General features: G+C 47.5%; 1 protein-coding gene across 1 annotated transcript in view; it reads right to left on the bottom strand.

Annotated features, from left to right (window-relative positions):
* The window catches only part of LOC119247803 (anoctamin-2), a 236,822-nt gene that overhangs the window by 157,283 nt on the left and 63,944 nt on the right, over nucleotides 1-15,595 (bottom strand). The gene's annotated exons all lie outside the window — the stretch shown is intronic.

Genomic DNA, 15,595 nt, shown 5'->3' with positions numbered 1-15,595 from the left:
TTAGGTAACAAAAACTTTCCTCATAGAAGAAAATAGAGAAACTTCCATTGGCACGTCCTAGCTCTCGACAAGTTCAGGCCTTCCTTTGATTTCAGTGAAGACTACAAGTTAACCAAGTGATAGTTGGAATTAATTATCAGAGTGTGAAGCAATTAGCGTGACAACCACAGGAGAACCTTAATAGCCATGTACTTGGTTGAAAGGGGATTCTTCACTGTGAACACACCAACAGTGAAAGTCGGCCAAACCCAGTCCCTGCCCTCAGGAACTGCTTCTTAGATCAAAGTCACAATGCAGAGCAGAGAGTAGGGATTGCGCACATTTAGAAGGAGGCTCCAAAAACAAGAATAAAGATGTTCCTGAAAACAGTTTTGGAAAGGGAAAAAGAAATCTGGATACTTTGCAGAGATATTGGAATAGGTTGTAAAGGGAGTAACAGACATCCTTTCCTGGACATCTTTAAAAGAAGAGGAAACCACCGAGGGAAAAGTTACAATGCGTAGAACTTGCTTTAAAATATTTCATCACATAAAGTGTGAGAGGATGTGTCTTCCATGTCTGAGGCTATGACACAGGGGCCAGCCCAGATGGTCCAGGTGTTCAGTAGGAGCTCTGTTCAGGAGGCCCCTGGCTGCAGGTGACTTTTCTGCCTTCTCGCACTCTATCAACCAGCATAGCTTGGTTAACTAGCATAAAATGTGTCAGAAATGGACTTTTATGAGTAAAAATAATGACCTGCTGACTAGCATAATGAATGTCAGAAAAAGGCTCTCATTTGGTGAAATGAGAGGTATTTACATCATGGTATATTTCAGATATACTAGATATATTTCCAATGTATTTCCTCCACTTGCTTATAAATAAATATCTTTGGAGGCCTGTGCCCCTTGCCACTTTAGCTTTCTTTTAATTAATGTTTTCATGGTATAGCTCTTCCATCCTTTTACTTTTAGCCTATCTGTCTCTTTATATTCAGCAGCATATAGTTAAGTACTGTTTTCTTTTTCAGTCTAACAGCTTCAACCTCTTTTTTTTTTTTTTTTTTTTTTTTTTGCTATTTAGGCCATTTATACTTGATGTAATTATCCATATGACTGAGTTTAATTCCACCATCTTGATATTTTATTTTGTACCTTTTCAGAGCAACTATAGGTTAGCCTGCCTGTTGTCTATTGTCTGAAAGGAGTTATTATAGATATTTTAACCAAGTTTCTTGTTGCATACAGCAGAGAAGTTAATCCCAGACCAGTTACTCTTGCATGGCCAACTATTAGTAGGGAATCTATATTTGAAAGGTTTCTCAGGTGATTCTGGTGGGTTGCTAGAATCAAGAATCATCTATTTAACTCTAAGGTCACAAGTTTAATGGGTAGGATAAAGGCAAAGAGTGGAAATATAAGATGATGGATATAAGACAACAGGGAATATTGGGAGCTGTGGGGAATAGACAGCATTGATACCAACTGAAAATATTCACACTTAATAAAGCATTAAATGTAAATTAAAAAATCCCTGGGGCCAATTTTTTAATGTCTACTAGCTAAAATCTTCTTTGTGTATCTTCCCTAGCATCAATGTGCCTCTTAAATGAGGTGCCCAAAATGGAATATCATCCTCCATGGTGAGCTTGTAGCTCAAAGAGGATAGCACCATAATTACCTGCCCCAATACTCCATGAGCTCACTGCTTCAGTGTAAGACAAGTTCACTGAGAGTTCGTGTTTTAACTGTCATTAAATGCCATCTCCCATTTCTCTCACACAAACTGCTATCTTACCAAGTTCTCTTGGTCCTGAGCTATTTTAAACCGACTTTATATTTACTACTACTGAGTGACACTTTGTTGATTTGACTCAGAGTTCTTTCTTGCTGAAAACATTTTGAATCTTAATTCTGTTGTCTTTCAAGGTAGCTACTTTAACCAAATACGTAGCTGTGGGAAATCTAGTAAGTATGCCTCCCATTCTCACAGACCTAGAGTGGACTGACTAGATACAATGACACAGCCCCTTTAACTGAGACTGGCCAATCAGTCTCAGTTTTTTAACATTTTATAATCTCTACCCCTAATGGCTTGGGGAATAGATGAAAATGAAGCACAAAAAAAGCAAACTCAGCTCTTAAAAGTACATGGCAAAGTGCCAAGGGAATGGTGAGTTTGCAGTCAGCCTGTGGATTTTGTATAAAAGTTCCCATGAATACTCCCGCAGATCATTTCCACAGGTAACAGACAATGTTGAAATGGAGAAGAGAGGGTCACCCCTAGGTAAGGCTGTGTGTCACTCTTCATCTTTGACTTTGACTCAGAAGCTCCAGCTCCACCAATAATTAGCTATGTGGCCTTGAGCTACTGAACTTTCTGTCCTGAACCTCAGTTGCCTCATCTGAGTTCTCCTCCAAGAATATTTGTTTCTCAGGCCCAACCTGGTTTTGCCCTGTTATGACATACCTCACAATGCCTGATGTTGCCCTGTTATGACATACTTCTGGGACAAGTAGTCAAGGGAACTTTGTTGATCCCTCCAATATCATTCTTCAAGTTTCTTCTTACCAGTTTCGTACATAAAACCCTGCCACATCACTTGAGCTAAGTCTTTACATTTGGTTCAGGATCTGATGCCTGCCTACCTTCCTGCCTTACAGCCCACCCACTCAGGTATCCTTTCCATGCCAGCCGTGTCTGCACCTTGCAAATGCCTGATGACTGTGCTTACTCACCACTACAAGCCTTAATTCCCATTGTTCACCTTGTTTGGAATGCCCAACCCCCTGTTCTACATCCAACTTCATATAAATACATTATTCAAAGCTCAGCTCAGTAATTGTACCCTCTGGGAGGCCCCCCTGACTGATTCAGAGCCCTCTTATGTACCTCCAAGAGCCTGCCACACATATTCAATCTGAGTATTCATCACACATCCATAGGTATTAGCCGACTTATCTTTTCTCCTATCTGACTGTAAGCTCCCTAAGGGCCAGGAGTGTTCATTCCACTGCCTGGACCTGTTCCTGCCATAGTACAGATACATGCTGAATCATTGAGTAGAATGAATGATGAATGAATCAATGAGTATGCACGTCATGCACCTGGTCAGCTGCCCACCTCCTCAACTGGAGGGGTCAGCCTGCCAGCTTAGCCCTAGTCACGGCATCATGAACTGGTACAATTCCCAGGCACAACTCTACCAGGACAGCCAAAGCCATTTGAAACAGCATTCCCTGGGCGGGGCCGCTAGACCTTCCTGGAGAGTCAGCCGGCCCTCATGCCAGGTCTCCTGCTACACAGCTGTCATCCACCCTCCAGGCCAGCAGCCCTTGAGATGCCACGCAGACTTTTCCACTCGTCCAGAGCTTCTTAAGTGCTGCTGATATACACCATGTGTCCCAACAGGAAAACACACACTCATCAACTCTACAAAATGCTCCAGATGTGATCAAAGCCAGAGAGGCAAAGGAAAACAGAGATGGGGGTGATTGGGAAGGGAGAGCACTTGGGGGAAAGAAAAAGAGAAATCCAGGGAGGTGGAACAGGAGTGAGTCCAATGGTTAGAGTCCATAAATGGGGTCCTTAGTTCAACTTGCCACCCTATGAGACCATGCTTCTTGCCCCAGACCAGCTTCAGGCTTGAAATTCTATTCTGTAGAACCATGGAAAGTTAGCCCTGGAAGCTGTGTCACAGATCACACGACAAAGCCCTTGTTAAGTGAGCAAGGTAAGTCTTTTCCTCGAGAATCATCCTCCAAATCTAATCCCACTCAGCCTTATATCTCCCAGCTCTCCACTCTCTGTATTAAATGCCAGCAGGTTATAGAGGCAGCAATTCCAGACTCCTTATTTGGAAGTGGTTACAGATATGACCTCTGTCTCTGCCTTCTTAGTTCAGTTGAGGAATGTGGGCTTCCTTTTTTATTAAAGTAAAGGGATGGTTCAGAATCACCCAGATCTAAAAGTTGTAAGCCTCCACCATCTATGGCAACATCCATAAAGGAATCAGGCCTGATTTGTCCAGAAATCCTACACTGCCTTCACCAACCTGTCTCCCACAATCCCCCACCAACTGTCTTGGGGCCCCTTCAAGAAGCAACCCAGGGGCCTCACCAATACAGTCCCTGAAAGTGTAGCAAAGTAGTTAATATAATGGGCTCTAAAATTCATGGTGCCTGATATTTGGAGCACATGACTTATCAACTTGATGCTATTACATCCTCGTCTTAAAAATGAGGACTAGGATTATGACAACTTCACAGGGCTACCATGAAGATTCCATCAGATCATGCACCTGAAGGGCAGGGGAAACCTGCTGGCGAGTGCAGGGATGAAGTCAGCAGTGGTCACCACCAGCCTTCTGAGACAGCACCACTGGAGAACAGGGACAGACAGGTGGCAAGGTGAGGAAGAAACCAGAAAAAAAGACTCTGGGTGCAGGGTCATATTTTCCAGATGGCCCACAAACCCCTGGAAGAGCTGAAGCATTCAAGAGTTCCCCACCCTGTGCCTCCATCCTATTGGACCCCAACAGTACAAGCCAGTTTCGTCCCAGGGCTTTACACAGAGAAGCTGCAAGTTCTGGAAAGGTGAAAGTCCTCTTGACCCACAAAAGTCAACCCTTCAACCACATGCTCTTTCCATGGGATAAAGTACAAATTCCTTAACCAGCCTACCAGATCCTCCAGAGGTAGCCCTGGCCTTATATCAGACTGGTCCCCATTATGCCCCACCACTGTAGACTTAATGCTCCAGTGCCCCCGAGGCTCCCTCTTCCAGCAGTAGGATAGTACATACTGCGGCAAAGAAGACCAGCTCTGAGCCAGACTTGGAAGTTCAAATATTACCTCTTATATACTAGTTGTATAACTACTAACAATTACCTCTTTGTGTCTCAATTCCTCATGTGTAAAATGAGAAAAATGGAATCTATCTTAAAGGGTCACTGTGAGTTAGCAATTACAAAGGACTGAAACAGTGGCCAGCACACAGGAAATACCATATGATGTTAGCTGTGATCACTATTCCCCTATCTTCACTTAGCTCACATGTGCTTTTCCTCATTCACCAAATCTTAGTTTAAATGTCACTTCCTCTCCAACTAGGTTAGAGGCCCAGTATCTGTAGCGCCACTGTAACCCATGTCACACAATTCATTATTCATTATCTCCTAGATCATAAGTACCATGCGGGCAGATAGGGGGAGTGAGATCCAGATCTTCTCCTGGTTTATACCTGGTATCTCAGTGTGGCAGGATGGATGGGTAGTCACCTAATATTAGATCCTCTCCCCTTAAGAAAGAGTACACTTTCCAGCTCCCAGGATATGTGCTTGGCTATGTGCCTTGCTTTGATCAATGGAATGCCAGCAGATATGAGGGCAGTTTTGCCTGTTTCCACCCCTCACCCCATGCTCTTCTGAGTCACCATGAGAAGAACATGGTCCGGGTAGCTTCTGACCTAAGCAGAATGTGGAGACCTATGGAAACCTGAACACAGTCTAAAGCCTAGAGCCAACCCTCAGCTTGAAGCAGAGCATATCCACTCAACCTGCAGACACATGAACAAGAAAAATGAATGACTGCTGATTTGGGGGGTCGCTTGTTATGCAGCAGTATTATGACAGTACCTGACTATTACACTATTAATAATCTTCACTTGTACTCTGAAAAATGTATAAGATAAATCATCTAATCACCCAAGGTCAGTTCATATCTACCCTGTTCATCATTTAAAACAGTGCTTGACACAGAGAGGGCACTCAGTGAATATACTGGATTAAATTGAACCAACTTGTCTGTTCCCTTAAATCTCTCCCCAAAGTATTGAGTCTTCTTCCCAGCTCCAACTAAATGGGGAGGGGTTGGATTTAGAGGCTCTACCTCATTTCTTTCACATTGTCTTCCACCCCCAGAAATGCTTCTGGTTAGCTGCTGGATCCTCTGAGGGATCAACCTGATCATCCTCAGATGTTAAACCCTCAGTGAAGGGCTCATATATGCAAAGCAGGTGATGACCACACAGGATTTGGGCAGGAAGGGAAGGAGACCATGGTAAGCAGAATACCTCCAAGAGTGAAAGGAATGATCATAGGTAGAGGATTATACACAGGGCAAGGTGAGGTTTCCAGAAGGCTGAGCGCCCCTGAGTGGGAGAAGGAGACATCTTACTGTAGAGCTGATCCATGTCTTCCTGCCCAAGGCTAAGGACTGAGCAGAATATCAGCACAGGGAAATACTGCCATTTTGTCAGAACTGCTAATAGGAGGACACTAAGCCATTTTCCTTACTCTCCTCCAGACTAAAATATCCAAATAAAAAGATCAAAACCCCAGTCTTCCAATGCCCTCTGTGTCTCTCCTGACTGTGTTTCAGTTAAGTAGGGGGGCTATGAAAGAAGCCCATGAAGCCAAAACCACAGCTCTGGGGCCCAGAACCACATCCAGGGTTCCTTGAGCCCCTGCTTTGGGCCAAGACCCACCTCCCCTTCCACCTCAATCATTCCCCGGGGCAGACAGCAAGCTTGGCAGCTGCCCAGCTTCAGGCATCTTTGAATTCCTTGAGATAATCCCAAGGACGTCCCTGAGAACAATCATCCTCCCAGGCAGGAATCTTGAAGTTTTGCATTTTGTTTTGTTTGCTCATGTCTGTGACTTCCAGACCCACAAAATGCTGTGGTTTTCCATTTCTAAAACAGAGGCATGTGCCTGTGCGGAAGCCTGGGCGTGCCGGGCTAATTAAATTTAGCTATCTTGTGGTGGTTGTTGTAACGTGTGTTCCACCGATGTTATTCAATGTGTCAAGACGTTTTCTGTTTATGTTGGTTACATACCCATGTGGTGTGGGTGGAGAACATCACTCAAGGGAATATCATTAGCAGGAATGGGGAGTTTGGGGGTTCCAGAGACACGTGGTGAAACTGTGGCACATGGGATCAAACAGTTGGGCCGTGTCCATGGTAACTCAGCCACATGCTCGTTCCCTCCCCCTTTTAGGGCGAGATCAGTACCTTAGATCTACCTGAGGCCCTTGACCCCCACAGATGGGATTGCACCTGCCATCAGCATCCTGTGAGTTTCCTGGGGAAAATGAAAAGATTGCACTCTCGCTCCCTCTCGCTCTCTCTCTCTCCCTCTTTCTCTCTCAAAAAGAGGAGCCATCCCAGGTCAGGAGGAGCTGGATGACTTGCACAAAGTTCACTAGCAGAGAAGATGAGTGAGAAACTGAACCCCAATGGGGCCAGGCTCACCTCAGAGCAAGGAGTCCACAGTCCTGGAACCCTATAAGCTCTGTTTTGCCACTAGCCCAAGTTCCACAGAAACCACCTTTGCTCTTGCCAGCGTGATCCCTCTAAACTTTCCTCAGTGGAAAAGTTTCCTCCAACCACTTTCCACAGCCCAAGGCTTCCTCTCAGTCTTCTCTGGCCTCAATCCATTCTTTGGTTGTCTCCTTCTTTCAGCATCCCCTGCCCAACGATGCTTTAAGCCGAGTCTTACAAATCTCTCAACCATGTTTCTCTCCTTCAAGTCTCTGCTTTCTACTCAAAACTCACCTGCACCATTAATCTCATTTTTTTCTCATCAACCCCATGAAAGCCAGTTGACAGCCCATTCCTCAAACCTTCCACCACTTGCCCCAGGTCCTTCCAGCACAGCTGTGTGTAGCAGTTACTACTGGTGCCACTTTACAGCTGTGACTTCAGTGACAAGTTCTACTGGGAGCTGGCACTACACACCAGGCTTCCCGTCTCCCCTACTGTTGCCTTGATACCCCCAAGACAAAGCTCTGTGTCCAGTAGACCCGTGATGTGGGACCAACTCTTGCGTTATTAACATACTCTGAGCTCTATTTTAAGAACAATTTTCGACAGTTTAGGCTGCTCATGACCTTCCCAAATAAGCAAGGAGCATAAACTGCAGCTCTTCATGTCGAAGACACTTGCTCTGTCAGACTCAGTCTGGGCCCACTCTGAAGCCTTCTTAGCTTCAGAAACATTATTTCACTGTCACTGGGAAATAAAAAGAAGGTGTTTCCATGACAAGTCAGTCCTCAACATAATCCCACACCTCACAGGAGCCAGGCCTAGGGACAGGCTGTGGAGAGTCTCACCTGGGGCCCCACGCTAACCTGCTTGGCTGTCGATTGTTAAGCCTGCAACTGAGACAGAACAGCAAACTGGAATCTGCAGGGAAGCTACACGGTTGACAAAAGCAAGAAGTGACAGCTGACAATCTGAGAACATGGAAGATGTTAGAAGAAACAAAGGCCATAAAAAATTTGAAATGAGAAATAAAACACATGGCGATCTGGGGTCACTTAACATACAACTGAACCAAGTCGACCCAGCTCAGCAGACCCTGAAAGCAACCCATCACTCCAGCAAGGCACTGAGGAAAGTTCAGAACAGTGACCCCTGGGCAGAGCAAGGGTGACTGGGGTGGTGAGCTCGCTTATGGCAGACGGCACCAGCCTTCCCTTGGAGATGGGTAATTGGAAGGATTAACACTAGCTAGCTCGAAACCCAGCTCGCCTGACACTCAGCTGGAGGGAGCTCTGTGTCACCTTCAGCCACATGACAAAGGGGAATGCATCGTTTCTGGAGTCACACAGGCCTGGATTTGAATCCCAGATGGCCTGGCCTATGGCTCTGGGTAACTCCTTGTCTCACTGAGCTCAGTCTCCCCGTCTGCAAAGTGGAGGGAAGAATCCCCACTTCTCAGAGCCTCCAGGGGACACGTGGAACACCCGTGTGAAGGGCCTTGTTACTGTGTGTTGAGTTACAATAAAAACATAGTCTTATGACTTTGCAGTATTAGTTAAAATTCTTGAGCTGAAGAATTATATAGAATTTCGCTAGTTTAGGAAATACTATCCCCCCCACCAGGTGGAAATATATAATAGCTTTGCTTAACCCCCAGTATCTATGTAACCCTTTATCGTGACCTTCACAATGATATCATGGGCCAGGCAGGACAAATGCTACAATCCCCTCTTCAAAGCAGAGGAAACTGAGGTTCAGGCAAGCAAGGCTCACCCAAATATTGAAGCGAGTGATAATGAAGCTGAAGTTAAAACTGAGTTTTCTCGGGCCTCCCTCCTGCCACAAGGGGTTAAGCACCTCACTATGAGGCAATCCGAAGTCTCTGCAGCACGAGTTCAATCCCCAGCCAGCCAGGGAACAACCCACATGGCACAGCAGACCTCTCCTGACTCGCCCGCTGCTCCCCTCAGCAGTGTATTTCAGTCAGTCTGCCTGTTCTACTCCCCACTCTGTCTCTGGTGAATCCTCTCACCCTCCCTCATCTCTGGCCTGTACCCAGCTCTTGTATGTATAAATAGAAATTTAAAAAAAAAAAACTGAGTTTTCTCTTCATAACCCACTGCTCCCAGTCCAAAGGAGATGGAGTTGGCTGCCTCTCCCAACCTTATTCACATCATTTTCCCTTCCTCCCCTGACAGATTTGCAACCTGACTGAGTTTTATTTTAGGTGTGACCACCTGACTTGCACACATGTGAGAAGTGACTGTCATTTGGTTAAATCCCTAAGTGATGTGATATTTTCTCAGAATTTCTGGAGTGCAGCTTATCACATGGATGTTTCTAGAAAGAGTTAGTCACCCCCAATCATTTTGCTTGAGGCACAACTGGTGCCCCTAAGCCCATCAACACAGATAACTAGTTTGGGGTGAATTTCCCTGATGATCTTTTTCATATACTGTTTTTCTATAGTCTCACAGCTACTGCCTGTAAATATTCTCTATAAATTTGTCTCTGCATTTCTCAGAAAAACCCATTGGTCATGCACAAGTCTGGAACCTTCACTTTTAACTTAAGCCCCTTTGAGAAATGGTGTCATGCTTATTTTTATCTCTTGACTCCCAGCACAAGAGTCTGACACATGTCAGGATAGAATCATGTCAATTTTCTAGAGCAGGAGGTGGGCAGAAGGGCCCACTCTGCGCCTCCAGGCCAGTGAGTCCGGAGCAGCATGGTCACGATGCAGAGGCTGTCTGAAGGGCCTGAGTCACATGAGGACATTCAGAAAGGACCAGCAGCCTTTTGCATGAAGGAAAGAAAGCTCAGGTACACGAGAACTCTTACGGACACAACAGCTAATTTCAAATATTTAAAGCACCGAACTACACAGCAAGGTACTCCTGCAAGCATGGGTCACAGGGGAGCAGAACTGGAATCAAATGGAGGAAGGTGGCAGGGTCCTTGCTCTGGTTCCATGACCATTTCCAATGGCTAGAAATGTCCAACAGACAAACAAGCTGCCCTGGCCCAGGCTCGTCCTATGACAAGAACAGCACAGGGGAGGCTGGGCATTTGCTAAAGGAATGCTCTTTGCAAGGAAGTCCTCACACCTTCATTCAAGGCTGGGCATTGAGGTGCCCAACCCCAAGTTCCTTCCGCCTCTGTGATATGACAGGGGTTAGTCCCAGGAGTTCAAACTGAGTTTATTGTTTATTGCACATAGGGGTCATGGGGACACAAAATACATACCTTGCCTTCTAAGTTCAAACTCACATCAGCTTCCCTTTCTCCCAAGGAGACAGGACATGACATAAGAGAATCAAGGAGGCAATGAGCGGTGAGCCAAGAGGCTGAGTCTTTCCCCAGCTTTGCCCACAGGCTTCAGGACAACCATGGGGAAGGTATAGCCTCCTGGAACCTTGGAATCCACCATCTGTACTATGTTTGATATTACAGAAAGGAAGATGAAATGTTTGACTGGAAACAAGAGTCACCATCTACGGCAGGTTGTTCTGGGGCTTTGGAGGCCACATTCAGGCCAACATGACCCTGGGTACAGTCTTAGACTTGAGCTGAGAGCACCGTATACGATCCCCATGTCCACGGTCAGCCACAGCCAACAGTCTCACCTCCTGGAGGGTGCAGAGTGAGGTGCATGTCACTTGGTAGGGGAAGTGAGAGCCTTTCCACAGGTACATTTAAGAAACAGCCCAGGTTACTTCCTGACCTATAACATGGGCCAGAATGTAGTACCAGAGAACATTATGTCTGCTTTTGCCTTGCCCTAACCAGCTACTGCCTGCTTTTCTCTGTCTACTCTGCCCCACACCCTCAGTGATAAAAGAAAGATATTCTTCAGGCCCAAGAGACAGTATTTGTTTCTACATTATAAAGTGTTTCTCAGCCAAAGCCAACACTTCAAATGCTGAGAGCTGAGTAAAGACCACAGTGCAAGTCCCACATTTCATCTCTCTTCAGCCTCCTATCCCACATAGGAGCTCACCAAACTCACCTCCCTCCAAACCTGGATCTCTGCTCACTTAGAGGACAGAGCAAGGAAAATAGACCAGGTAGGTGCACAGCCCAACCAGGGATATCTGCGCTTTGAGCTCTTCACCTGAGCATCCCTAATCCTCCTGATCCGGGTCCATGTAATTTCTGGCCATCACTATCAGTCTAAACAGGATTAGGATACAGGATCACTCAGGCTGCAAAGGCACGTTCAGAAACTTTAACCACTGATTTTAGAGAGCAGTGTTTCTAATTCAAGTGCCCCCCTCTTCCAGGAAGTTTTCCCTTATTCTGCCAGTAGCAATTACTCTTCATCAGTTGTCCTTACTGTCGTGTTCCACTTGGAATCCTTACAAGCCCTCATTTCACCCAGCCCTCATTGCACACATCTGTCTCCCCACATAAATACTAGGTCCTTAAGGGCGCAAACTCCACCTTATTTACTGCTGCACTCCCCAGGCTGCTGAGCTTGTTGAGAGGCTTGCTCATTGTAAGCATCATTAAATGTTTACTGCGTTGAGCTGAATTGCCTCTATAAATCCAAGGGAAGGATCTAGGAGGCAGCAGGGCTCAGGAAATAATTAATCACCCATTGATCAACATTGTTTTCCTCTTAGTTCCCTCCCCCAAAGCAGCTGTGGACAGTGCTCTCCTGAACTCCTAAGGAAGAATGTGGCCTCCTCTGGTTCCCTTCTGGAGGATTTGATGGGTCACATTTCAGCAGGGCAGAAGTGGGGACTGAGAAGTGGTCATCCTGCACACTGGCCAGGACAAGAGCTTCTGTGGGATGGCAGGAGGAGGGAAGGTGAACTCCTCAGACACCAGGGTTCTGGATAGGCCTGCATGGGCAGGACTGGAGAAGGCCAGGCATCTAAGAAGGCAGGACTGTGTAGCAATGTGGGCACAATGACACTCTTGCTGCCCACAAATGACACCCAAAAGCTATTGAGAGGGTGCCACCCCCCAGATATCACTCTCAGGTCACTACTGAAGCTGTTCATTTCTCAAAGCAGAGCATTTCGAAGAGAGCTCTGATTTGCCACATGGTCAGGCTTCAAGCCCAGGGTCTGATTTCTAGAGAGACTTACTCGTGAAGTAGCCATTGCTGAAAGAGGCAGGAAGGAACAGAACCATTCACCTTTGTCCAGAGTGTGCTCCTCACATAGCAAAAACTGCCCGAGCATTCGTCCCCTTGGTGAATTTCCCAGCTGCCACCACCCCCCAAGCCAGGTGGATGTCTGGACCCCCTCCTTCTCACACTGTCATGGGCAGGGAGCACAAGATGCTTAAAAATAAAATTTTTACATCAACTTAGGCAAAATATAGTAGGTGTTAATCAAACTCGGAATGCTTAACGCCAATTGTTTTGTCTCATCCCCATCAAAACCTCCAACCTGAGAAAATCAGCTTGTGGGCAGGCCCTGATTTTAGTGAAAAGGAAGGTCACGGCCTTGGCTGATGTGGGGTCACACGTGGACATGTGCAAAAGTCCCAGACTCCCAGAAAACAAAGGCAGATTCCCTACCTGGATGTTGGGGTGTTCACCCTGAGCAGTGCAGGAAAAATTGACTTCTTGGGCTGCAAGGATCCCCTAAAGATTCCCAAGCCAAGGGGAGAGTCACTCCCTTTAGCCCAGGCATCATTTTCCCCATCATCTTGTCACAAACCATGTCTCTGCCAGGGCCTAGTGCTGCTGGGCGGGAGGCCCCGAAGGATCTACTGCAAAGTGGGCCCCAGCAAGACCACTCCTTCGAGAACTTTGCAAGCAACTGTTACACACACACACACACACACACAGTCTCAGCTCAGACCTGCAGCCCTGAGCATGATAGAGCAAAGGTAGCGTGGGGCTGAGAGCCCGGCCGGCGGGGAGAGGACCATGAGTGGTCTCACAGTGCAGCCTGCTGGACAGGAAGGACAGTGCAGCAGGAGGAGACCAGGCCGGGGTGCAGGGAAGGGCATCTTGTGGCCCTCTGTCCACTTTCAACACTTGAGAAAGGAACCACAAACCCCAAATCTCAACCTTAGGTTTGAAGGCCTGCAGGAGGGGAAGGATAAGCAGTCCAGGGGCTTTCAGAATGCAAACACATCTCCTGCCACTTCTCAATGCTTTAGAATGTTCCAGATGACTGGTAAGCAATGAGCACTCTGACTCCATGGGAGGAACGAAAACTCAGTGCTGGAAATGAGCTAAGGGCCAAGGAAATAGGAAAATGCCTCAGGAGACATTTGCGCAGATGATCCTACGCCACTTATGTAAGACCCCTGCTCTGAGCATCTTTCCAAGCAGTCTATTAGGGTACAATTTCTACGTGAGGCACAGAGAGCACAGCCCATCAGTAAGTAGGTCAGCCACGGAGGACACTCCTGGACACGGGCCGGTCTCTGCTTTGAGAGGGCCTCACACAGGGCAAGAAATGGCAGAGAGAAGTGACACAGAAAATCACCCACAGAACTTTGTTTCGGGGGGTGGGGATGAGAGAGGACAGATGATGAGGAGGAGGAATGGGGAGGTGACTTTGACAGAACCAGAAAGGTGAGATGAGCCTCCTGGAAGGCAGAGTGAAATGGGCTTGGGGGGAGTGTGGGTAGCAAAGCCCGCATTCCCCACCGGCTGTCCTCCCTGCCAGCCCTCCAGGTGCCTGCTCTCGACTTCCCTCTCCTGCTTGCCTGCCAGCGTCCTGCTCCTTTCCTCAGTCACCACTACTTCTCACGATGTCACTTTCTCTCCAGCAGTTCCCTGGGGTCAGAGAGCTCTTAATCCAGTAGGGAGACAACAGCCCCCCCAGCCCTTACGCACCCACTGCCCATTCCCTCACCTCCAGCCTATGTCCCAAGAGGTTGGAGACTCCAGCCAGCCCCATCCTGGCCACACCACTGGCTCTGCCCAGGGGCCGGGGGAAACTCTGCACCCTCTGATCTGTGAGGAACAGTGCACACCTCAGCTTGCAGCAGAGGTGGCCCCGTCTAGACAGATTCAAGCTCTGGGGCTCGGGACCTGCAGGCCCCAGCACAGGGCTCTGCTCCAAAAGCCATTCTTCCCCTGCAGGTGAGGCTGCCTTGGTGGCCAAACTGAGTGCAAACTGGAGCATTCCCACTTACTGGCAGCCAGTCACCTGACATCTCTGAGGAAAGACAGGGTTCTTTGGTAGGGAGGCTTGTTTTTTGTAAATCTTATTTTTAAGACATGAATGAGTAGTTAGAGCAGATCAGCGACAGTGTGGGTGGCCACTGGAGATGCAGAGAGGACAAAGTCCACCAAGCAAGGAGGAAGCAGTCTTGGTGTGGCCCAAAGAACAGTCTAGGTGGCCTGGGCCTCATAAAAGGCAGCCAGGGAAAGGGAGGCTCCTTATGAGGGAGCCCCAGTTACCGGCACCCGTGGCCCTGCTCCCCAACCTGAGCGCTTTGGCTACGGTCTTCAGCTGGAACAAACACCTGCCGTCAAGAGACATCCAACCAGCTCCCATTTCCCTGGGAGGGCGTCACAGCTCCATGTGGGAGGTGAACCTGGCCAAACTGGGGCCCCCGCCTGCTTTCTTCTTCCAAGAAGAAGCTGGAATTCCTCCCTCTGGAGTCAGTCCTGCTGGCCGCTGCCCCTCTCACAAGCCCAGCCCAGGGCCATCAGCCAGGAACACACTCTGTCTTCGCCGGCTGATTAATTAGCCCATCAGAAGAGTCACAGCAACCATGTGGCAGTAAGTCCATTGTGTCTGTCAAGGGGCCTAAAATCTCCATCTTTACCTGTCAAACATGCATCACCAAAGCCCCGAACAGACTCCTCAGGTCACTAAACTGAGGGTTTAGGATAACAGCCCGGTTTAGGATAACAGCCTCCTGAAGACCAGAGAGAATGAGACTTGCCCAAGGTTGTCAAGCCTGGATGAGAACCCCTTCTGTACAGTGTAGTCCAGGGCTTCCCCACTTTACAGTGTTGCCCCCCCAACATCCCAGCAGGAGGAGAATGGGCTTTAAGAGCCCTGTGAATTTCTAGAACCTTCCATTCATTTGAAGTTGGTCAGAACTACGGCTTCTAGTAAGTTCTTTCAAAGGGCTTTTTACCAATGTTCTACAGATGTTGGGGGAATTTCCAGGACACCAAGGAACAGGACATCATTTTAGGAGCAGCACTGAAGTGAGAGATTGCAGAACCCAGCCTCCTCACCCCACTCCTCTGGAGAAGCCATAAAAGGTCCACATTCCCATTCAGGTGAGCTAGCTAGTCCCATGAAATCTGCCAGATCTTTCTTTTTCTTGGTCCACACTGAGTGGCCACCTGGATATAATCCAAGGATATGCTTCACACGGCCAATTGTGAAGGAAAGAAGAAGATGGTAGCTCCATT

The sequence above is a fragment of the Talpa occidentalis genome, unplaced genomic scaffold (genome assembly GCF_014898055.3).
Source record: "Talpa occidentalis isolate TD23 unplaced genomic scaffold, MPIMG_talOcc4v2.1 talOcc4.16, whole genome shotgun sequence".
Lineage (NCBI taxonomy): Eukaryota > Metazoa > Chordata > Mammalia > Eulipotyphla > Talpidae > Talpa > Talpa occidentalis.
This window is presented reverse-complemented; position numbering and strand designations above follow the sequence as displayed.